This window comes from Oryzias latipes, chromosome 11 (assembly GCF_053564925.1).
Source record: "Oryzias latipes strain Hd-rR chromosome 11, Olatipes_Hd-rR_3.1".
NCBI classification, from domain to species: Eukaryota; Metazoa; Chordata; class Actinopteri; order Beloniformes; family Adrianichthyidae; genus Oryzias; species Oryzias latipes.
In genome coordinates, this window is record NC_136247.1 from 901,141 (window position 1) to 925,277 (window position 24,137).

Below are 24,137 nucleotides of genomic sequence, written 5' to 3' on the forward strand. Positions count from 1 at the left end.
CGTTTCTGACCAAAAACACTGTGGGGACCTCCTTTGTGAACTGCATTCATGGGGAAATGAAAAGGATGAAGAGCGGAAAGGCCGTTGGTCCTGATGACCTACCTGTGGAGGTATGGAAGTGCTTAGGAGAGATAGCAGTGGAATTTCTAACGAGGTTGTTCAATAGGATTTTAGAGAGTGAGAAGATGCCTGAGGAATGGAGGAGAAGCGTTCTGGTTCCGATCTTTAAGAACAAGGGTGACACGCAGAACTGCAGCAACTATAGAGGAATAAAGTTGATGAGCCACACAATGAAGCTGTGGGAAAGAGTAGTGGAAGCCAGGCTTAGGAAGAAGGTGGAGATTTGTGAGCAGCAGTATGGTTTCATGCCCCGTAAGAGCACCACTGATGCCATTTTTGCTTTGAGAATGTTGATGGAAAAGTACAGAGATGGTCAGAAGGAGCTGCATTGTGTGTTCGTAGATTTAGAGAAGGCGTATGACAGGGTGCCGAGGGAGGAGCTGTGGTACTGTATGAGGTCGTCTGGAGTGGCAGAGAAGTATGTCAGAGTAGTTCAGGACATGTATGAGAGAAGTATGACGGTGGTGAGATGTGCTGTAGGTCAGACAGAGGAGTTCAAGGTGGAGGTGGGACTACACCAAGGATCAGCTTTGAGTCCTTTTTTGTTTGCTATGCTGATGGACAGGCTGACAGACGAGGTAAGACAGGAATCTCCCTGGACAATGATGTTTGCGGATGACATTGTAATTTGCAGTGAGAGTAGAGAGCAGGTGGAGGAACAGCTAGAGAGGTGGAGGTTTGCTCTGGAAAGAAGAGGTATGAAGGTCAGTCGTAGTAAGACAGAATACATGTGTCTGAACGACAGGGATCAAGGTAGAAGCGTTAGGTTACAGGGGGTTGAGGTGAAGAAGGTGCAGGAGTTTAAGTACTTGGGGTCAACAGTTCAGTGGGATGGGGAGTGTGGAAAAGAGGTGAAGAGGCGAGTGCAGGCAGGTTGGAGCGGGTGGAGGAAAGTGTCAGGAGTGTTGTGTGACAGAAGAGTGCCAGCAAGACTCAAAGGAAAGGTGTTCAAGACAGTGGTGAGACCAGCTCTGCTCTATGGGTTAGAGACGGTAGCAGTGAGACAGAGACAAGAGGCTGATATGGCGGTAGCGGATATCGAGATGTTGAGGTTCTCCTTAGGAGTGACCACGTTAGACAGGATAAGGAACGAGTACATCAGAGGGACGGCTCATGTTGCCTGTGTTAGCGACAAAGTCAGAGAAGCAAGACTGAGATGGTTTGGACATGTTCAGAGGAGGGACAGTGGATTTATTGGTAGAAGGATGTTGGAGATGGAGCTGCCTGGCAGGAGGACAAGAGGACGGCCAAAGAGGAGATATATGGATGTCTTAACAGAGGACATGAAGTTGGCTAATGTTAGGGTAGAAGATGTCCATGATAGAGTGAAGTGGAAAAGGATGATCCGCTGTGGCGACCCCTGATGGGAAAAGCCGAAAGAGAAAGAAGATTCATGGGGAAATAGAACATGCAAAGTTATTTTCACGTCTTCTTCCTTAAGAAAATGAACACGCCTGCATATATGTTTTATTGTATTTTGTGTCATTTCATCATGTTAATATACGACATTCATTTGTTTTGATAGAATCCTGGAGATGGGAGATGTGGAGCAGGTAAGTTTGTGGCAGCACCAGAGTCCTCCAACAAGTCTTCTGGCAAAGTAAATGAGGAAGGATCGGAGTCTGCCATCGTGGAGTTTTGCTGAAAGGCCTGAACACGTTCCATCCATGCATCCATCTTCTTCCATTCATCCAGAACCAGGTTGTGAGGGCAGCAGTCTAAGCAAAGATGCCCAGACTTCCCTCTCCTCCAGCTCCTCTTGGGGGACCCCGGGGCCAGCGTGTCCTGGGTCTCCCTTAGGGCCTCTGCCCTTATTCCTGTTGGAGTTTTTTTCTAACCCCTTATGTTTCAAAAGTTTGCAAACATACATTTTGGTTGAAATGATGAGGATCCGAGGATGAAATCAAGAAGGGACAACATCAGGGAAAGGGACTGAACCGACTGAACAGCTTCCTCTCTTCACCAGACACATGTTCCCAGTACATATGTGTCAAAAACTGGTAAATACTCATTGAAGATGCATCTTGTGTAGTTTGTTTTCTCAGTTTAATACATTTTGATCCTTTCATTCTGCACAGACATCCTCGCCGTTCAGGCCGGTGGCTGGAACAAGCGGAAGTCAGAAAAGCTGGAGCAGACGTTACCAGAATGATACCTCCAGGTAAAGACTGTGGTAATGTTGTAGATAAATGTTGGCTTGTTTCTTTTATGTTACTCTCATGGTGTTGATGTGGAATATGTCTTGATTTCTTCAGTATTATTAATACATTAATCTCTTCCCACAAGGAACAATCAAAATGACCCAGAGAAAAACACTGAAGGGCTTTGTCTGAGCATCAGGAAAACAAGAATCAGCTGTCATCAACATATGGTAAAAATCTTTTGTAACCTTTGTGCTATCTTGTGACCCCACCCTCACATTGACGTGTTCTCCCTACCATGACAAAGGTGGATAAAGGTGGAAAGATTTCATGTAATCCATGGACACCAGTGAAGATCACGAATCATTGAAGAAAAAAGGTTCAGAGTACTGTCTAGTGGGTCTAGATGACCCAACTCCCAATGGTAAAGTGCCTAGGATAGAACAAGGGTTACACTTTCTAAAGTTGTTGCATAACTAATCAAGCATGATGTGATGGATTGCAGGTTATGGTGCCATGGTAAAGAACTAAAGGCTCTATGATGTCATGCTGCTGACCAGACTGTGGTTGGTGAAGTCCAGCAGCACTGCGGGTCCTTGAAGTGTGGTTGAAGAGCTCTCCTCCCAGCTTTTGGAAGGTTCTGCCCCGCAAAGTCAGGAGGTTCTCTTTGTGATCTGCATGGATGTCCAGGGCTTGTGGCATTTATGTGTTTTCTTCTTCTTTTCATTTTTAGGCAGCACAGAGTCATTGATGGAGAGAGGACATGAGGGACTAATTGTCTGCTGAGGAGGAGACTTTCTGCAGTTCAAGCCCCAGCTCCACCCCTAAAAAAAGGCTTATATGAAGGACAACCTCATTTCAACTTTGTACCAATAAATGACTTTTAATTGAAATGAGAGATTTTTTTCTGAACTGCACCAATGAAGGGTTTTTCAACCTAAATTTCAACAATTACATTGTTTTTTACCTCCGTTCAAGTTTCTACAACACTAGCTAAACATTTCAGTGCTCACACCTGTGCTGAAGACACTTCTCATTTTAACTCAAACGTTTGGCCTTTGATTTGTATGTCCAACACCTTAGAATGAAACACTGACCTATTAAACTCATATAATAAATGTGCTATGCATCTCCAAATCCTTTGTCAGGGTACAGACTACATTTTAATTGTAGCAAGACTGAAGTAAAATGTAACAAAATGACAATGAGTTATCTTAAATTAGGGGTAAATGACATGAGAAATTAAGAATATTAGAAGTGTGGAGTGATACGTGTATTTATCAGTATGTTAGCTGCAGGAAGGGTGCTGTCCTTGACACGTTCCTTTACTCAGACAGGATGACAGGTAGGGAAGGGGGTAGCCGATGATCTGCTCCAGTATCTTCAGCACTGAAGCTTCTGCTGCTCTTCTTCAGTTTGATCTGAGAGCCAGACCATGATGCAGTTGGACTAGCTGAGCGGTAGGTTGCCAGCAGCTTCAGACGTGCTGATGTGCCTTGTTGATAACGTCCTGGATGTTAGGAAACCAAGTTAGATCAGCTGAGATGGGGATGCCCAGGAAAGGGAAGCTGTGAACCCTCCTCTGTGCCTACTATAGTCCAAGATGACTTTCATGGTCTTTTATTTGCCGATCAGCCTTACACTATACAGTTTCCGCACTTGTCTACAAAGTTCACCTCAGTGACCTTTAATAAGTCTTTGTTATTGGCAAGTTAATTACTTATATCCAAGACATGGAGATGTGGGTCCAGTATGAGCAGGATTTGGGAAATGGCAGTTGCCAAGAACTCACATGAAGTTTCAAGGTTTTTCCTTTTATTTGGAGGAAAAAAAGTTTTTGTCCTTTGTTTGTTGTGCAGAATTGCAAACCTAGAAAGAAATCAAGTTGAAAGAATTTATATAAATGTATTTGCCCTTCTTTTGACCCTTCTACATCATGAATATTTGGTGGCTGTTGCTTGGCGACTGTGAGATCTCTCCATAGGATTGACATGGGCTGGGCCTCTCAATGACCTTGATATGATTGTTCTTCAGCCATTCCTTGGTTGCCTTGGCTGTAGGTTCTAGGTCACTAACCTGTTGGAAGACCCATCCATGACTGATTTGAAGGGTCCTGGCTTAAGGAGGGTAGGAAGTTCTCACTCAGGATTTTCCATTAATGGCTCCATCAACATGACGACGTAGCTCTGTGCAGAAAAATAGCCACAAAGCATAATGCTTCCACCTCCATGTTTGACAGTGGGGAAGCTGTTCTTGGGGTCATAGGTAGCAATTCTCTTCCTCCAAACCAATGGTTGAGTTGATGCCAAAGAGCTCAGTTTTGAGCCAAACATTCCATTATGCAGAATAAACTGATACAGCAAACCCTATTTTTCAGTGTGTGATTTTCATTTTTCATAAATCTTAGGACAATTTAGATGATAAAAGTAATAAATATATGAAAACAGTATAATACAGTAAATAAGTAAATATTTGATGTGATGAACAATGCTTATCTGATTTAGACCCAACATGGAATATTTTTTGACACACACAAATCAAGTTGTGTTATTTAATGCTCGTAATTTAGACACAAATGATAGAAATGTTAGGTTTATATGCCAAAGAGGCCATGTGAAAATTTTAGTGCAAATACGCATGCGTGCGCGCCGTGCACATAAAGCCACCCCCAATGAAGCCTGGCCGACGGTGGCGGAGCGTGACACCATCTTGGTGAGGTCGACGACGCCCACATGACGATGATTTCTATTGCTTTTAGTGGTGTCTAAGTAGCTTTTATAAACTTTATATGTTTTACAATTTATGTATATTTATACATATATGTAAATATATTATATTTATATATATAATATATATATAGATACATCATTTGTTGTTGTTAAAGAAGAGAAACAGTCAGCCTTAAAAGCTCAAACTTTAATGAAAAGGCATTGTTGCAGGACTTCTTACAAATAAAAAAATTATTACAAAGAATTTTTAAAAAATAATTTGTAAACATTTAGGAGTTTTAGACCTCTTTGACATGTAATTTAAATTATTTAGAAAAACCCAACAATAAGTCAATAATAATAATAATAAATCAATAGTAAGTCAATAAGTCTATTATTATTATTATTATTATTATTATTATTAATAGTAATAATAATAATAATAATAATAATAATAATAATAATAATAATAATAATAATAATAATAATAATAATAAAATAAATATTCAAAAGAAGTCCAAAAGTGAACAGTAGATTTACCCTAAAATAACAACAACAAAGAAAAATTTAAGATTTATACTGATTCATGTGAGTGATCAATTTGTGTAACACAGATGGTATGGTGTTGGGTTTCAAGCAAACAGTCTGGCCTCTTATCTAAATGTGTTTCCACAAATGTTTTGAACAGTCAGACTGTATTACTAGTTGGTACCACAGTGATCCATCTGGGTTAGCTCTTTTTATTGCTAAGATCCACTTTTTCCTTAAGTCTGAATAGTGAATAGTGAAAAGTTCAGTCACTGAGTCAGAAATGTATAAATCTATATTACCATAATAGCCTAGTATGCTGTATACAGGTTTAGCAAAATAAAATGTACATTTATGTTGACAGCAAATTCTCCATACATCATGCAGCATGTTGATAATAACTCTGCAGCATCATGCATGTCAACATGTGTTCTATTAATAAAGCCCCTGCAGCATTAAAAGAAAAAATTATAATACTTACCTGTGAAATGATATACTTCCTCCTTCATGGACTCAGTTCTCTGATTTTGGCAGTTGAAACACAAACAATGAACTGGTATTATGCAAAAAATGTATTCAAATGCATTCACTGCAGCAGTAACTTGACCTCACCAAGATGGCGGTGCTCTCCTCCCATGAGGAACCACGTGATGTCTCCTCTAGTGATATAACTCATTGGCCACCCCACCCCCAGGTGTCCGCGCGCCGGTCGGTGGGTGTTGGGCGTCAATAAAGGTAATCTGGTTGTCGCGCTTTCTGCATCTCTGCACGAGCTAAAGAAGTCTCAAAGGTAAGAAATGTAAACACAAGAGGCAGTAATGAAAAGTATTTTCATCTGACAGATGAATGCCGCTGTTGTTATCACTGTGACGGAAGAGCGGTGCTGAAAAATACGGCCTCCATCGAGAGACTGAACGTAACACGACTGCAGGTTACTACTATGATCATAGAAAAATGTATTAATTATTTGTTTCAACTGTATAGTTATTGTGGTCGAGCAGAGGAAGGGAGGTTTGTGAGAATCGGGGTTACATTAGCTAATGATTATGGCAGCGCTCGCGCCACCGCCGGTGTGGGTACCGGATGTTCTCGGGTTGCCGGATGTTCTCGGGGTCCTTCAGGGTCCTTCCAATGAATTATATCACTAGAGGGGACATCACGTGGTTGCTCATGGGAGGAGAGCACCGCCATCTTGGTGAGGTCAAGTTTTGAAGACCAAACCACTTTTATAACATTTAATAAAGAGCTCTGTTTTTGCTTTCAATCACTTCATTGTATGAAAAAGAAGAATGCCTTGAAATTGCTTAGTTTTGTTCAGAAATAAAAACTTCACGAGTACCCCTAACTTAACTAGTATTAGACTACTTAGATTTTTTCTATGTTCCTTTATTTTAGTTTACTTAGGTTTTTATTTATTTGTGTGTTATGTTCATTGTTTCTTTTTTTCCCCTCTATTCTTTATTTTCTATGTCAATATGTTATATTTGGCAATTGTGACTGATCTTCGAGGCAATATCGATTATATCGTTATTGTTCGTTGTTAACGTTAATGTCATTGTTAATGTATGATACCGCAATTGTCAATAAAGTTTTTAAAAAAAACTTAGCGACGTTAACTCATTGGTCGTGGCAACTTACAGCCAATCAAATAGTGTGACGTCATCATTGGTCGAAGGACCCCGAGAACATCCGGTACCCACACCGGTTTCCCGGCAAAAAAAGGAACAGTAATTTACTGATATATTCAAGTGTTATGATTGACCTATTTAGGGTTTTTCTCCAAATTTACACAAAAAAAGTTGTAACAACGATCATCTGGACTTGGTTTTGTAAATATTTTAAAACAGTCTCTGTCTCAGAGACCTGGACTGACTGACTCCTCCCCCTCACGTTCCAAACAGGAAGTACCCGCTGGCTCCAAGGAGCCAAAATCCTGTAGACTTCTAAAGAGAAACAAACAGCTGTTAGTCATTCTATGGGTCAGATTAACCATTCTTGTTGCGATACCCTTTTAAACATGTTTTTGCTAATTCCAGTTATTTGTTTTACAAAACTGTTTCTTTATCACAAGTTATTCAAATTATAGACTGACAAACAGATGCCTCAGTAATAGCATGTGCCACCTTGAATGTTTGTTTGACAAATTCCACCAAGCTCACTTTCAGTGGAAGCAGTGTGGACTTTCAACAAGCTTACTCCTGATTGGCGACAGTAGTTGCCATAGAAACGTTGACTCAGATCAATCACTGTCAACTGGCTCCAACGTGGTGACGTCTGTATCACAGAGAAACGACGACAGAATTGAATTTGTTATGATGGATCTGGAAGGAAATGGGTGACGTCACACTCGCTCAGACCTTTTCTCTGATCCAGTCAAACTGCTTTTTTACCAGTTTTATTCCAGAAATCATTTTGGATAAGAGGAAAGACATCTTCAGCTCAAAACCAAGTCTTCATGACCTTCTTTTATAACTTTTCTTTTTAAAATTCAGAAATAATAACCTGCACATTCTTACAAAACTGTTAGACTTCAATTGCTACCTTAATTTAATTGTAAAACTAACAACCATTGTCATTAATATGGCAATATTTTCCCCAAATCTTATCAGAATGTGGAACTGGAGACATAAAAATTCTGCTTTTCCTATTTTCAGCTGACTCTGCCACGAGGCTCGACAACTACTTGCATCAACTGTGATCGCTGTGGCCGCCAAAACATCCAAATGTAAGGCGGGCTACAAAGATTTCAGGCCAAAAGAGAACGCCTCACATGTGATGAAGTGTCTGTATTGGTATGTATTTACCATCTGTGACTCAGAGTCATTAACCAATTGTCGATCTGTTCACAGTGTTATATGATAATTTAAATTTTGACGATGACGATACAAAAATTGATGCAAAACCTGCCAAAAAGTCCCGCCTCTTACCACACACATGTTGTGCCCCCTAAGTTGCCCTAAGTTCCCTGATCAAGCACAAACATGCTTTGCCTGGATGAAGGCCTTGTATCAGGTATACTGGTAATTAGGGCTGCACGATATGAGGAAAACTCGCGATATGCGATATTGGTGATTAATATTGCGATAACGATATAATTCGCGGTATATAAACAAATAGCAAAACAACCAAAAACATCATTTCCATTTCACTGCAACAGTTTAAAAGTTATACTCCAACTGACCCTTGTCGACGTAGGAGGCAAACATCAAACATAAAAGGGCTCATCTGATTGATCAACAACGTAAACGGGTCCTTCCGATTGGTTAAATGCATAAAGGGATTTATTTCATTTGTTCAATATTTCAAGCTGCCATGAGATTGTTTTAGCACATTTAGGGAAACCATTTATTGTGATTTTCGCCGTCTTTTGTGGTATGCATATTGCACAGCTTAATGTCGCGATAACGATAAATTTGCGGTATAATGTGCAGGCCTACTGGTAATAATAATTTTACATTCACCTCAGTCTGTTGTTGTTCGTCATTATTCATGGAAGCTTGATGACACGACATCTTCAATCTGCATGAACTCTAGTTTGATTAGAAACTTTCATTTGTGAACCGTCAGCAGATCTGGGGCCTCATTTATAAACGTTGCGTACGCACAAAAGAAGGCGTACGCCACTCTGTACGCAATAGTTGAGATTTATAAAAAGCAAACTTGACGGGAAAATGTGCGGTCCTTCACGGAAGCTCTGACCCAGGCGTACGCACAAAAACGGGTGAAATGAGAAACGGCGACACCGTCGGCAGATGGAAGAAACACGTGAAAGTGAAAATGACAATACTGCCTCTCATAAATAACATGAAGACTTCACAAAGCAAGTCTTACAATTAACAGCCTACACGAACACCCGTTTGATCGATCAGCAGTGAAACAAACAAAAAAAAAAATCAAACGAAAATTACAACAGAAATTCAAATGAACACTTTTTTGTAGAAAGAAAAGTGAAATATTTTCTGCAATATTGGCATGTTGTGCAATTCATCCTCATAAATAATATAGTTAACAGAACGAAATAATGTACAAAACTGACATTCCCGTCAATGTGTCCGTCTGGAGGAGCAGATATAGCTGCAACTAGATAGATAGATAGATAGATAGATAGATAGATAGATAGATAGATAGATAGATAGAGAGAGATGTATTAATTGTCCACTGGGGAAAGTTGTTTTCATAGTAAAACATTTCTTCATAAGCTACAGAATTATGGTATTCATGCATATGCCTTTAGTTTGTTTTATTTTTGATAAAACAATGTATGGCGTATGTCTCAACCATTCAGAAAGCAACAAGAAATTACATTTGCTGATCAATTTCCCATTTCCACGTGGATTATTACCAACATCTGTAGCTTGTCAGATGTAATTAAATGGAGGGAAATAAAATGCCCCATCACAATGCGTAATGACGCACAATGGCTGATCTTGCGCTCTTAGAAGATGTGGCAAATGGAAGAATTCAGAGTGAACGTATCTTTAGACAGCAAGAAGACTTGCTGGCAAACGAGGACGAGTGGCTTATGAGCCGGTTCCCACTTCCTCTGCGGGCTTTTGGGGGTGTGTCACCCGGTTCATCTGGCGCGTCGGTGTCCCCCTGCGCCTCAGTCACCACTCCACTTAAAAGGGATTCCCCAATTATTGCCGCCAGTCTCTCATCAGGAGGGGTCAGCTCCGGTGTCCCCCACACCCGTGGCAGACACGGGTGTGTGTGTGTGTGTGTGTGTGTGTGTGTGTGTGTGTGTGTGGGGTTCAGCGCTAGACGTTTTTTTGCCTCGACTTTGATGTCCGACCATTTCTTTTTTATTTCGGCCACGGTCCGAGGTTGTGAGGCTACAGCATTTACGGCGTCTGCCGCCGTCTGCCACTCACGTGCCTTTTTGGCATTAGTAATGCCCACACTGTGCCCCAAACAACACTTTTCTCCTCTTTTCCACCTCGCCAACGATAACTTCTACTTCACATTGAGTGAAGTTACGTTTTTTTGATTTCCTCTCTGTGTGTGCCATGGTTTAGCAATCAATGAATATTCATTTGTGGGCGTTTCACGGACTATTTATGGGCAACTATGGGCGTGTCATGAGGCCGCAAAAGCTGCGCTGCATTTAGAATTGGTTGTGATTTATTAAGGGAAAGATGCGTAGGATGTGCGTGCGCACGGTTTTATAAATCGCACGTCCTATGTTTCATCCGTACGCCACTTCTGACGCAAATCCTACGCAAAGTTTTATAAATGAGGCCCCTGGTCATGTCTCACCAAAACAACCACACTAATTATTTTATCATTTTCATCCATTAAGGTTGGAAAAAGCAGCAGCCCTCCAGTGCTTCAGCCGTCCAACCATCAACCGTTTCAGACATCCATCCTCCCACCACTTCAGCCCCACAGCCGTCCACCAGTGTCCCAACTCCTGACATTTTACTATCCTGGTACAATCTTATTTTTCTGCACAGTTAGCAAAAATGATATGTTTTTTATATATTCCTGTGTTTTTTTATCCTCAACAAATGTTTCTCCAAAGAAATATGAAAATACAGAATTATTCATCTGGTGGTTATTTTTACACTTTTCCTCAAATCTTTAATAAGAAAAAAATAATTCAGTTCAAGTTTACTTGTGCTTTTCTTTTTAATGGGCATTACAGTTGATATAAAACATATAACATGCAATTAAAATGCTTTGTAGTTAAAAACATTTTACACACTATTAAAAGATTCTATAAAATATTATTTAAAAAGAATCCTTTCCAAGAAAATGTTGACTACCGTATATCTTCCCATAGTAGCCCTGGCGTTTCTTCCATCACAGACAGAACAGTGATGGTTAATGGGTTTATTTTGCAGCAAAATTTCATCAAGAAATGCAGACAAACAGCAGCAGATGAACATTTCAGGATTTATTCAAATGATGAGAATATTGGATTGTGTTCTGATCAGCACTGGCTGTTGACGTTTCTTTTCTCCTTGAAGCATCAGCCTCCGTATCAAAATCATGTTGGTTGTCATGAGGATCTCTTTCCTGGAGACACGCCCACCTTTCCGTCTTTGTGCAATAATTCATGTTCAAACCAGTTCTTCTAAGTTGTCGCTTTTCTTTGCATTTCCACCAGTATAAATTAATACGACAAAATACTTACAGAATTTGTAAAGATTTGGATTTTGTATTATTAATTTGCCTTTTTTAGTCTTTTATTATAAAATAACTATGCATTATTACTTTATTTTAACTAACACATTTATCTTAGTTTACAGTAGTCCTCCTAAACATCTCTTAAACAAGTTTACACTTTTCATCTTTCAGAATGCAGCCGTGTGATTGGAGGAAAAGATTAATATGCAATGAGGACATTTAAAGAAAAAAGGAGCAGTTTTTATTTTACATTATTATTATTTTAAAGTAGAACTCTAATGTATATAAATGCTTTTTTATTCATTTGTTTGGCATATTTACTGTGTTAGAGTTCTGATGATTGTTTTGAGTGGTAAACGTTTTTATTTTATTTATGAAACCCAGATGGAGTTAATGGAGTGCTAGTCATGTTTTATATTGTATTTATTATTAATGAATTTATTTATTTATTTTGAAGTGCCTATTTGCAAGTAAAGAAGGTGGGGTTATGGTTAAAATACGTACGGACAATCCAGCAACGTGCCTCTTCAACATGAATTTCCATCAATTTTTTTTGCTTGGTCACAAATAAATACGTCCAAATAATAATCAGCCTAATTTGTTTTTTTGTTTATTTAAAATTATATAAATCTTTTCTAATTTTGTCAATAAAAGGACAAAAGGGGTAGATGATGGATGCATGTCCAAGTTTTATTATTCATGTTCTACAAGTTGTTAGATATTGATATTTGATGCTTTTGTGCTATGCGTTAAAAATCAATGTAATATTGTAATTATTCATGAATATTTGAATGGTACTAATATTTCCTACAAAGGATAATTGACACTAATCAAATTAAAAACAGTCGTCCTGTAAGCACTGAGTGAACAAACTGTAGCCCATTGTCTATCACTGTTTGATTGAACCTTCTCTACTTTTCTTGCAGGGGGGGGTCATGGCCTCTACGCTGGATTCCAAAAAAGAGACAAAAAAAACCCCCGCCCTCAACCCCCACTCTTAGTCAGACATGTTTATTTTTTTATTTACAATAATATATGATATACTATGTACATTTATTTTGTTTTACTTTTTTATACTTAGTTTCCTTATTTCCTATAATATTTATTAGTAGTTGTTGTTTGTTGATGTTAGTTCTTTTTAGCCCCTTTTATGTTAAAATAGACGTAAATGATCCAGATGCTGAAATCCTAATTTATAGACAGATTTATGAATGAATTATTCTCAACAGAAGTTCAACAGTATTTTCACAGTTTGAATGTTTTACTGTTTAGTTTTACTGCAATCTGTCGTGCCTCACCCACTGTCCATCCCATAAAAAGAACAATTCTACATCATTAACCTTTTTTATTTTTATCCATATGGCACATTCATAAATACAAAGTTAGAAATCATACCCCCCCCCCCCCCATTTTTCTAACTTTATCAATGAGTTCAAACAAAACATGAACACAATAAGAAACTCTGACCATAAGAAAGCATTTAAAACATTCAATCTGTGCGTCACTTTCAATGTTTTTGTGAAAAATTTCATAATAATCCTCTGGTTTGTTCCTTTCTTGTTGCTGTTTGGAATTGTTACAGTCAATAAAGTTTGAATAAAAAAAATGCAATCTGTCATGCGACATACCTTCCCTCTGAGAAACATTTGATGTTTTGTTTCTTTAAGTACCTGCAAAACAAAAAGTTTGCATTAGTAATGGAAACATTAATTTCTGTAAAAAATAAAAATAAACACCTGTTTGTCGCTGGGCTTATTTTTAGAACTTAATCTTCCCGATAAACGTGGGAGCAATCACAAAACCAGTTTAGAGCCAAACGTCTTTTTTTTTATTATTTACAGTGTATTTCTAAACTCAACTAGTTGATGTTGAAAAAATACGCTTGCATGGACGTTACGACAGAGTACATCGGTCCCTAGAAAAGTTATTGAACGCAAATATTAAACCTCAGACGATCTTATTTTACGAGATTTTTCCACAGGAAAAAAAAGAAACTCGCGTCACATGACCCCACGTCAGCCCACCGATATGATGGAAAAGATCAGTCATTGTACACAGCATTTAGACTTGTAGTGTGAATACTTTAACATGTAAAAGAATATTGAATAAAAAAAATCGCTAAGTAAATTTAGAGAACCCTCCAGTCCGTTCCTGAACAACATTCTTCCGGTTTGTTTAAATGTCCTTCAAAGTCGCAACAACACAGAATGAAACCTATACACGGGTCCGTAGAAATGTAAATAAAAATAATTAATAAATAGCAACGTACCTTTTCACGAGATCTTTTTTTTTTTTTTTCTCGGGGTCCTTTTTTATTTTTTTATTTATAGAACACAATACAAAACAATACCAGAACATTAACATAAAATTACAAAATATGGCGAATACAAAAGAGAATACTATAATTGGAAAGGAAGCAAAAAGAAGAAAAATTCTTATCAGTATGCAAACATAAACCTATTTATATTCATAATCATAGAGAAATCAGGGAAAGGTATAACATAAGAAAACAACAATTTCAGAGTTGGATAGTGTTGCAAAAAGCAGGGGGATACAAAATATAAATAAACTGTCTTAGACATCAGGAATATCACTCAGGGTGTCATAAATTGTTATGGCTTTAGGTGAGTCGATTAACTTTATGGATTTTAAGTATAGATTGACCTCATTATTAAAGAAGCTAAAGCTGGGGTGGCATTTCTGTAACCTATTTTTGTGTATAAAAAACTTGGCTAAACATAACACAGTATTGATACATACATTATTTACATCGTTGTGTAGTGACAGGCCAAAGATTATGACTTCTTTGGAAAAGAAGTCCATGATGAATGGAAATTTATGTCTTAACCATTTGTAAACATCCAACCAAAACACTTGTACAACATTACACAGGAAGAATCTGTGGTCGATGTCTTCAACAGCAGTTTGGCAGAAGGAACAGCTGTTGTCATCAATGTTGAAACGTAATCTAAGTAGTTCTTTGGAAGGATAAATATCATTCATAATTTTGAAGTGTGTTTCTTTAACTTTTGGGGGAATAGGAAGTTTCATGAAATCGGTTCTTAATTTAAGAACAACATTTCGTTCACATTTCTGCAGTATATTATTTTTGTTCTGTCGACCAGGAAAAAACCTTTCTATAAACCAATTTCTGATAAATGAGTTATTACATTTTCTGTCCATTAGAGGGCATCCTTCAATTGACAATGTGGCTAACTGTGGTTTTATCCTTAAATGTGTCATTGTGTTCCTTGTTAGAAATACAAATTCTCGAGGAAGAGAATTGCGTACTTTTAAAAATTCTGAAATAGGAGGATTAAAGTTATGTCTTAAACAAAATTGCTCATAATCTAATAAATTTCCTTCCGTATCCATCAGATCAGACACCGACCAGACACCTCTGTCAAACCATTCAGCACAAAACAAAGATTTGTTTCTGTGGAGGATGTATCTGTTGTTCCAAATGATATTTGAGTGTGGCGAGAAATTATGCACATACAAGATTTTCCAGTATAGCAGAATTTGTTTGTGGAACTCTGATAATGCTATATGGAGCTTATTAATGTCAAAATCACTAATAAGCACCAACTTTAACCCGCCTAATTTGTTAAATAAATAATTTAGGACACAAAACCAGAAGGATTGGTTGTGTTTGATCCACGATTTCAACCAGTTTATTTTCAGGGTTCCGTTAAGACAGTCAAAATCAATAACTTTGAGACCCCCATCCTCAAATTCTTTGACCATGTAGTTCTTTTTCATGTAATGAGGCTTGTTTCTCCAAATAAAGTTAAACGTCATTTGGTTGATGGATTTTATCATTTTGTTTGGGATGGCATTAGAGTAAGATGGATGAATACATCTAGACAAACCCTCCATCTTTGTCAGATAGATCCGACCCAGCAGCGATATATCTCTTTGGAGCCACATATTCAACCTGGTCTTACATTCATCAAGTTTTTCACCCACATTCCTTGATTGGCTTATTTTTTGGTCTTTGTTGATATAGATGCCCAAGTATTTAATTTCTGATTTAATGGGGATATGATTGATTTCTTTTAAGGGTGTGTCATGAATAGCCAACAGTTCACATTTCTTTAAGTTTAAGTTTAACCCTGATGCTTTGGAAAAATGTTTGACTTTTTCAATAGCTGCTTTAATTTGATGCTCATCTTTTAAAAACAGTGTTGTGTCGTCTGCTAACTGGCTAATAATGATCTCTGTGCCCAAAACATTTAACTTTTTGATTTCACTACAATTCTTAATATAAATGGCCAACATTTCAGTAGCTAATAAGAACAGATATGGAGAGATGGGACAACCTTGAGAGATTACTACATCGACTTTGAAATTTGGGGTGGTGCCATTAGGAAGGATAACACAGCTGTTGATATTCTGATATAGACCATAGATTAGGTTTCTAAATTTAGTACCAAAACCAAAATTTTCCAGTGCTGTCATTATAAACGGATGCTCCACTGAATCAAAGGCCTTGTAAAAATCTAGAAAGAGAATAAAACCATTATCTTTTATAAGGTGTCGGTATTCAATGATGTCCATAACCAGTCTTATATTATTATGAATTGAACGGCCCTTCAGAAAACCAGATTGTGTTTCCGCAATAAGTTCTGAAAGTCCCGTCTGGAGACGAGAAGCGAAAATGTACGTTAATAATTTGTAGTCTGAATTTCTTAAGGTGATAGGTCTTCTGTTGTCTATAAGTCTAGGATCCTTGTCAGGTTTTGGGATAGAAACTATAATCCCATGTTTCATTGTGGTTGGAAGTGTGCAAGTTTCAAAGATTTCCAAAAAGACTTGATACAGTAAATTTCTGATATCTTCCCAAAAGTGTCTATAAAAGTCGCCTGTGAGCCCATCTGAACCAGGAGATTTATTGAGAGAGAGTCGACTAATGACAGCATCAAGCTCAGAGATTAAAAGTTGTTTATCGCATGTTTGTTTAAAATTGTCGTCTATTTTGGGGATGTGTTGCGTATCTCTTTTATAAAGTTGTCACAGTCTGTCCTTGAAAATTTAGAGCTGTAAAGGTGGCTATAAAATCTGTACATTTCTGAGGATATAGCCTTTTCATCAGTAATTTCCATATCATTCACTAGAAGTGACTTTAGGCTGTTCCTTTTTTGCTTTCTCTTCTCCAGGCTGCAAAAATATGCTGAATTTTTTTCGCCTTCTTCTATCCATCTTGCTCTGGATCTGATGTATGCTCCTCGGGCTCTCTGAGTATAAAGCTCATCTAATTTAGATTGTAGGTTTAATATCTGTTGTCTATCATCCTCAGACGGGTTAGATTTACAACAAAGATCATTCAGCTGTTTTATTATGTCCAGCTCTTTTTTATCCAGATTTGATTTTAACTTTTTACTAAATGAAATTCAGAGTTTACGAATTCTGTATTTAAGGTATTCCCATTTTCTGACTGGGGAATCAAGTTCCTCAGATGTCTCTATTTCTGAAATCAGTGATTTAATTTCTTGGCAATAATTAATATTTTGAATAAGGCTGGAGTTGAATTTCCAGTACTTATTCAAGTACTTTATACTGTTTTTGGGTTTAATGTACAAGATTACGCTACAATGGTCTGTTAGCGGTGCTGCTGATATATTAAATTTAACTTCGTGACATAACAAGTGATTTGAAATTAACCAATGATCAATTCTTGATTTTAACTTATAATTGGAATTGAACCATGTGAACTGAATTATACCAGGATTAAGGTGTCTCCATGTGTCAGTTAAGCCTTGACCGTCTCAGAAATTGTTAAATGTTCCATTAGGGTGACTAGAATCAAAATTAGAGGGAAATCTGTCCATCCAGTCATCTTGCACTAGATTCAAGTCCCCTCCCACAATGATATTATTAGATGAATATGCTAATCTGAGTTGGTCCAACTGTAATGAAATTTGCTCCAATAAATTTTTATTCTCTTTGATGCTATTGTAGCCATATATGTTAACCAGGATGAATTTCAAATTATCAATATCTACTATGATGATCAGCCAGTGACCGTGTTCATCTGCTATATGGGAAACAATTTTGCCTTGGAAGTTTTTGTGAAGTATAGCGACTCCTGCCGATCTGGAATTGCCATGGCTGAAAAAAACCTTGTCCCCCCATTGCTGAGACCAAAATGATTTATCTTCATTTGTAGAGTGCGTTTCTTGTAAAAAAACAAAATCAACATTTTTCCCTTTACAAAATAAAAAAAAAAACTTTTTCTCTTTGTTAGATCTCTTAGACCTCTGGCATTTAAAGAAAGTAAAGAAATACCTGTTTTAAGGTGCAACATGTCACAAAAAGGCAAACTTAACAGACCTAAATAAGGCTGAAAGTATTACTGAACAAAAACTTTTAAGCAACAAAACCTTGAATTTACAATAACCATCTTAACTAAATAAATCACAAGACTAACTGAAGTCATGGAATGACTCTCTGACCATTAATGAAAGCATAAGGACCTCCAAACATTGTCTTACAACCGTTCCTTCTCGCCTGCTCAACTTTGGGCCACACAGCTTTCCTTGCCTCTCTGTCTTCTTTGATGAGGTCTTCTGCAAAGCGGATGTTGAGGTCTCGACAGACTGGATGGTGTTTAGTCATTCGCCACAGCTCGTCTCTGTATCTCCTTCCTGTAAACTGAATGATGATTTGACGAGGGCGGTTGACGTCGGTTGGGCCCAGCCGGTGTACCGTGTCCAGAATGTTGTCCACTTTCTCTGTCCAGGGTGGTGCGATCTTTGTGATGAGATCGCCCACAATTCCTCGAGTGTCTTCCCCTTTCTCTTCTTTAACACCATTCAGTCTCAAGTTCCATCTTCTCTTGTATCTTTCTGACTCCAACGTTTTCTTTTCCATCTCTGATGTTCTCTGCTCCAACTCCACATTTTTCTCTTTCAGATGTTTCACTTCTTCTTCCAACTTTTTATTTCTGTCTTTACATTCTTTGATTTCAGCAGAGTTAAACTCCACAGCTTTGGCGATAGCGGATATAGTCAGAGTGTTTTGCTGCAGCTCCGATTTAAAGTCCGTCATCATGCTTTTGAGGCTTTCAATTGCAGCCAAGATTGCGGCGTTTGAGGCTTCTCCGGGTCTGAGAGAGCAGGTTTCATCTGGTTTTGGCTTCTTTTGTGGCGCTGCTGGTTTCAAAGGTGATTCCACACTGTTTTTTGTCCCCTTTGCATTTGTTTCCATGTCCTCAGGCGTGCAGTAATCATGTGGAAAAAGCATTTTAGCCCTAGCAGCATTAGCTGTAGCTTTAACATTGGGTTTACTAGCCATGCTTGTATAGTTGTTGGGCGTTTTAAGGATCTTCAGTTGGCTCAAAGCTTGCTTTATTTTATCTTGACATCCAGTGGAGAGTCGGTTTTATAAGTATTCCGTCTTAAAGTAACGTTTTTGAGGTTTTGTTGCGCAGGACGCTTACCGGACGTTTGCTCCCATCGCCATCTTGCCGGCCACGAGATCTTCTATATGAAAAAAGAGCGACTCACGTCACGTGACCCACGTCAGCCCGCATATATTTATGGAAAAGATCAAAGGCGTTTAGATCCTTTGAGGAAAAGTTGAACGTAACAAACAAACTACGAACTGCATGTCAGCAATGAATGGATATTATGAAAATAAAGGGGATATATACTGCTAGAAATTTATTCAAAAATAAACTAGTCCACAATCACTCCTATTTTATGACATTTTCTGCGGAAAAAAAGAGAATCATAGTCACGTGACCCACGCGCACGTCTGCAGATATGAATGAAAGTTAACGTTATTGTCCAACGTAACAGAGCCTTTGGGAGAAAAAGTTGAACGAAACAAGCAAACTATAAACTGTATGTCCAAAATGAAAGCATATTTTAAAAGAAAATGGTATATTTCTCACTAGAAATGTTGTCAAAATAAAAATTAGTCCTCAAAATATCTTGTTTTATGGGATATTCCACCGAAAAATGAACGTGCATCCGCCATGTTTTTTGCTCACGGCAGGCCAAACCTCCAAAGTCACGTGATCCTGAGAAGGCTCGTAGAAAATGAATAGAAAAATGAAACGTATCCGCCTCACAGTTTAGGGGGCGTTTTTGTAAAACTTTCACACATTTCCATGTGGACAAATGTAGCTACTACACATTTTAGGATGAGACTGGGTTGCGTTGAACGCATAGCTAAAGTCCACAAACAGGATCCTTGCATAGGTTCCCAGGGAGTCCAGATGCTGCAGGATGAAGTGGAGGGCCAGGTTGATAGCGGCCTCAACAGACCTGTTGGCTCTATAGGCGAACTGCAGAGGGTCCAAGAGGGGGGAAGTGAAGGACTTGAGGTGGGGGAGGACCAGACGGTCGAATGACTTCATGACTACAGACCTAATTGCCAGGCCTGTAGTCATTAAGACCAGTTATATAGGACTTCTTGGGGACAGGGACGATGGTGGACAGCTTGAAGCAGGCCGGGACGTGGCAGGACTCCAGGGAGGTGTTAAACATGTCTGTGAAAACCGCTGCCAGTTCCCCTGCACAGTGTTTCAGGGTTGCAGGGGGGTTGCCATCCGGGCCGGGAGCCTTCCGTGGGTTTTGTTTAGGGAAAAGCTTGAGCACCTCCTCTTCTGTCACCGAAAAGACAGTGGTGGGGGAGAGGTGGTCCAGAGGGGGTCATGCTGTCCTCAGTAAGAGCGCTGGGGGAGGAATGTGGCTCCAAAGTTGCTTAGGAAACCTGTGCAGTATTTTAGTATTTAAAATGTACTTATTATAAATAATATATAAAATGTAGTATTTACTTTGAAGTCTGTAAAAGTGAAGTTATGTGTTCTTATAATTTAATGTCTCTCCAGAAAAGGGTGTTTGCTACACCTGAAGTTGAAGATGAAGCAGATGACCTCTTCATGTCATCTGCTTGTGAAGTCATTGGAGATGACTTGCAACTCCCAGTGTCACTGAATGACACTGAAGGCCAAAGCACCCCATCACCTCAAATGCAAAGTGATTGCCACAGTCCCCCAACAATATTAGTTAAGGAACGCATAGAGGAGGTAAAATTTTAAACTATAAATGATGGTTGTCATGACACTTAAACTCAATGATGTATTTAATAAAATGCTTTATTGAATTTGATGCAAATAAGAACTTCAAGTAAACTCTCTTTCGCAGCTATGGTTTTGGACAATTTGCCTTAACATTGGCCCCTAGATAACAATAGTTCAGTTTATATTTGGGTTAAGCCTTTCTCTGGGCATTTTGATTTTTGCCACATATTGTATTATTGTCATATTTGAAATGGATTTAATAAATTCTAAACATAAGTCAAATAATTTTCTGCTTTTCTCCCCAGCTCTTGTCAACAACTGCAGAAGAAAATTCTTCAGCATCACAGGAAGAAAAACATTATTTCATCAAGAAATTGCCACAGAAACCTTGTTTTTTTTTCATACAAAAAAGTGACTGGAGGAATCTTAAAAAGAAACAGCAAAAAAGACGTTTCAAAACCCTTAAATGGACAACGGTAATGGCAAAAGGTATAGAGACTACTCATCCCTACTGCAGTTTTGCTTTTAAACACTATAGTGTTAATACTATAGGTTCAAACAGAAAAGGCCCACTCTCCCTGTTCTGGATATGGTACTTTTGATGACTGTCTTGTTGAGGTGGATGTCACAGTAGAGGATGAGCACTCGCTAAAAGCTCTAGTAATCTTCAAGGGGGAAAAAGCTTGTCACCACCCTGAAGAACTTCGAAGACGGCCTCTGCGCGGTGATGAGAGACAGGCGTTAGCGGATGTCCTGGTGACGAAACTGCCACGAAGCCTTCATTTAGAACAACTTTCAAAATTAGAGGAAAGTGTTGTGGCATCTGGATGTAGGGATCAGGTTCCTGCCACAGGTGTTATGAGAACTCTCTCATGGGCCAGCAGAAAGCAAGCCAGAAGACAACAAAATGAAATTAACAGCTTACAGACAATGCTTGGTGAAGATCAAAGTTGTGGTGATTTTTACACCCCAAAAGTGTCATGTTATGGACCGAGGAGACTGTTAACCTACTCTTCCTGCGATGTAAAGAAGACATAGTTTATATAGATGCAACAGGTTCCATTTTGAGCAAAGGTAAAGGGCAAACTTCATCCTACTATGTGGATGAGGTTGTTGTTAGGCATCCTAACAAAAGTTCCTCCCAAGTCCCAGTAGCCACATATTTAACCAGTGACCACACAACCTTGTCTGTATCTTACTTTCTGGGCTCACTGGTCACTGACTTGATTAAAAGACACGGGAGACAAGTCAGAACGGGTCCATCCTTCTTCTTCAGTCATTGTCCTATAATTTCTGAGCCTACAGGAACTGCTCCCAAGATATTTTTCTTTAAAATAACACATGTATTCATCCCCATAATTGCATTAGTAACTGGACAGGCAAAGGAGGATGCAGTCAAGATGCCACTACTGCACCGCTGCCTCAGTCATGTCATGATAAATGCTAAACAGCTTTCCAGAAGGCAGTGAGTGTTTGGTGTTCATTATTTCTTATTTAAGAAAGGCAAGAGCTATTTTTCCCCACTGTGAGACTAATTTACTTTCTTTTTGTAGTGCCCCTGAACACTATCGTTTGGCCGTGCATGATTTTGGCCACATGACACAGGCAGCAACAATCAAGGAACTTGATGGCATTATCAACAGCGCAGCAATTCTGTTCTCAAGCTCGCACAGTGGTAGCAATGTTGAAAAACATTTTGATTCACTGCAGATGCTCCTGAGTAGAGCTGGACAATGTGCACTTGACATAACAACCCTTGAAGAGGAAGATTACAGTGTATGTAACTTCTGAGTGGATTATTTAAAGAAAATGGAAATACAGAGAGAGGACTAAAGATTTTTTTCTTTGTCTTTTTTTTTTTAGAATGATGTGGGACCAACACCGTTCCAACACCATTTCGAGCTCATTTTTGAGAGGGCAGAGCTAGATTCAGCAGGGGAGACCAATATCCACTTCTGCCCAACCTTCATCCCAACATTGCTTAAGTTCTTCCTACCTCAAGTTGCTCTTTGGAGCGGCTTACTCTTGGGTTGGCCTTTTTAGTTTTTAATATCCAGATATGCCTTTTAATTATCTTTCAGTACAAAAAGTAACTCTGACATGTTTCATTTTCTCTTAGGTGACCTGGGACGTCATGGGCATGGTCCAATATATGACCAACTAGCCCAGAAGTACAGAAGAGCTGCCTGTAAATCCACTCAGGAACAAAATGCCTTAAAATTTTATTAACCAAATGTAATTTATAAAATTACAGTATTTTATAGTGAGTACATAACACATTTATTCATCCCCAGAATTACACTCAGGACAATAAGACACAAGGCATAATGGAGAAAAGCCAGTGGGACTTAAAGAAGATCTGTTTTCAACAAAGACGGCTGACTAGGCTGGATGATTTTGTAAATACATACAAAATCACATTAAAAGGACTTCTGAGAGAGTACACTGACTCTTTGAGGAGAAAACGGAAGGTAAAACAATAAAAGGTATCATAGTGTATCATAAAACTTTACATGTAAGGCTACAGTACAAGAATAAAAATAACCATGTTGAACTCAACTTCTAATATTATTTTGCAATGAGGATTAGCTAAAGATCCGTGAAATGGGCCGATTTTTAAACAAGACCATTTTTAGAAAACCCAACAAAGCAACTAGACTTTTATTGGTTTACATGACCTTCATGAAAAGTACCTTACTGTTTGAATAATGTAATAATAATTACATTACCTAATCGTTACCTAAAACTGTCCAATGAACTTCCTCTTAGGTGCATAACTATTAATTTTCCATCTTGTTTGACTACAGACACACAGAGTGGATGGTGAGCAGTGGAAACATAGAAAGCAGAGGAACGCGGCATTTATGTGTAGCCTACAACCAAGTCTTGTGTTTTTAAACAATACAAGAAAAAGGTAATTATTTAGTAGAGATATATTATAATGGTGTTGTCTGTGTCATTAAAGTGACCAATATAGCAGGTGTTGACTGATCATATACACCAGGGGTCGGGATCCTTTTTGGCCGAGAGAGCCATAAACGCCACATATTTTTAAATGTAATTTCGAAAGAGCCATACAATGATGTAGCGTCCCTTTCCCACACTGAGGCACGGAGACTTAACCTCTTTCAGGGTTCTTTATTCTGGTCACTGTAGACCGCAACAAACGCCGTACAATTAATTCAGCAACTCCTCAATCTCTCATCCCGTCCCTGCAACTGCGCGCTCTTTTTCAGAGATGGGAACGCGCAGCTGCAGGCACAGCAATTCACAGGTTTCAGGCTGGTACAAACTCTGTGAAATAATAGATAATAGTAAACTGATAGTGCTGGCGCAATTTTTTCTCTCCAAGCACCGCTACTACTGCGCGCCCCTCTGGCATCGCATCGCGCCCGAGAAGGACTGGTCTAATGAAAAAAATATTTTATAATTAAAGATTTGTCTGCGAGCCCGATGTGACCATCAAAAGAGCCATATATG

At 38.6% G+C, this 24,137-nt stretch overlaps 2 long non-coding RNA genes across 3 annotated transcripts; both read left to right on the forward strand.

Moving 5' to 3' along the window:
• Positions 1-1,928: 1,928 nt before the first annotated feature.
• LOC111948247 (uncharacterized) lies at positions 1,929-2,908 on the forward strand. Its single transcript, XR_002874202.2, has 4 exons — positions 1,929-2,120; positions 2,199-2,281; positions 2,407-2,491; positions 2,767-2,908. It is a non-coding gene; the product is annotated as an uncharacterized LOC111948247 (long non-coding RNA).
• Positions 2,909-6,179: 3,271 nt separating this feature from the next.
• On the forward strand, positions 6,180-13,367 carry LOC105358747 (uncharacterized). 2 transcript variants are annotated; one of them, XR_002874199.2, is made up of 5 exons: positions 6,187-6,287; positions 6,340-6,428; positions 8,152-8,289; positions 10,797-10,926; positions 12,553-13,367. It is a non-coding gene; the product is annotated as an uncharacterized LOC105358747 (long non-coding RNA). The 2 variants fall into 2 exon arrangements; XR_002874200.2 differs by lacking the exon at positions 6,340-6,428 and having other exon boundaries at positions 6,180-6,287.
• The last annotated feature ends 10,770 nt before the right edge of the window (positions 13,368-24,137 follow it).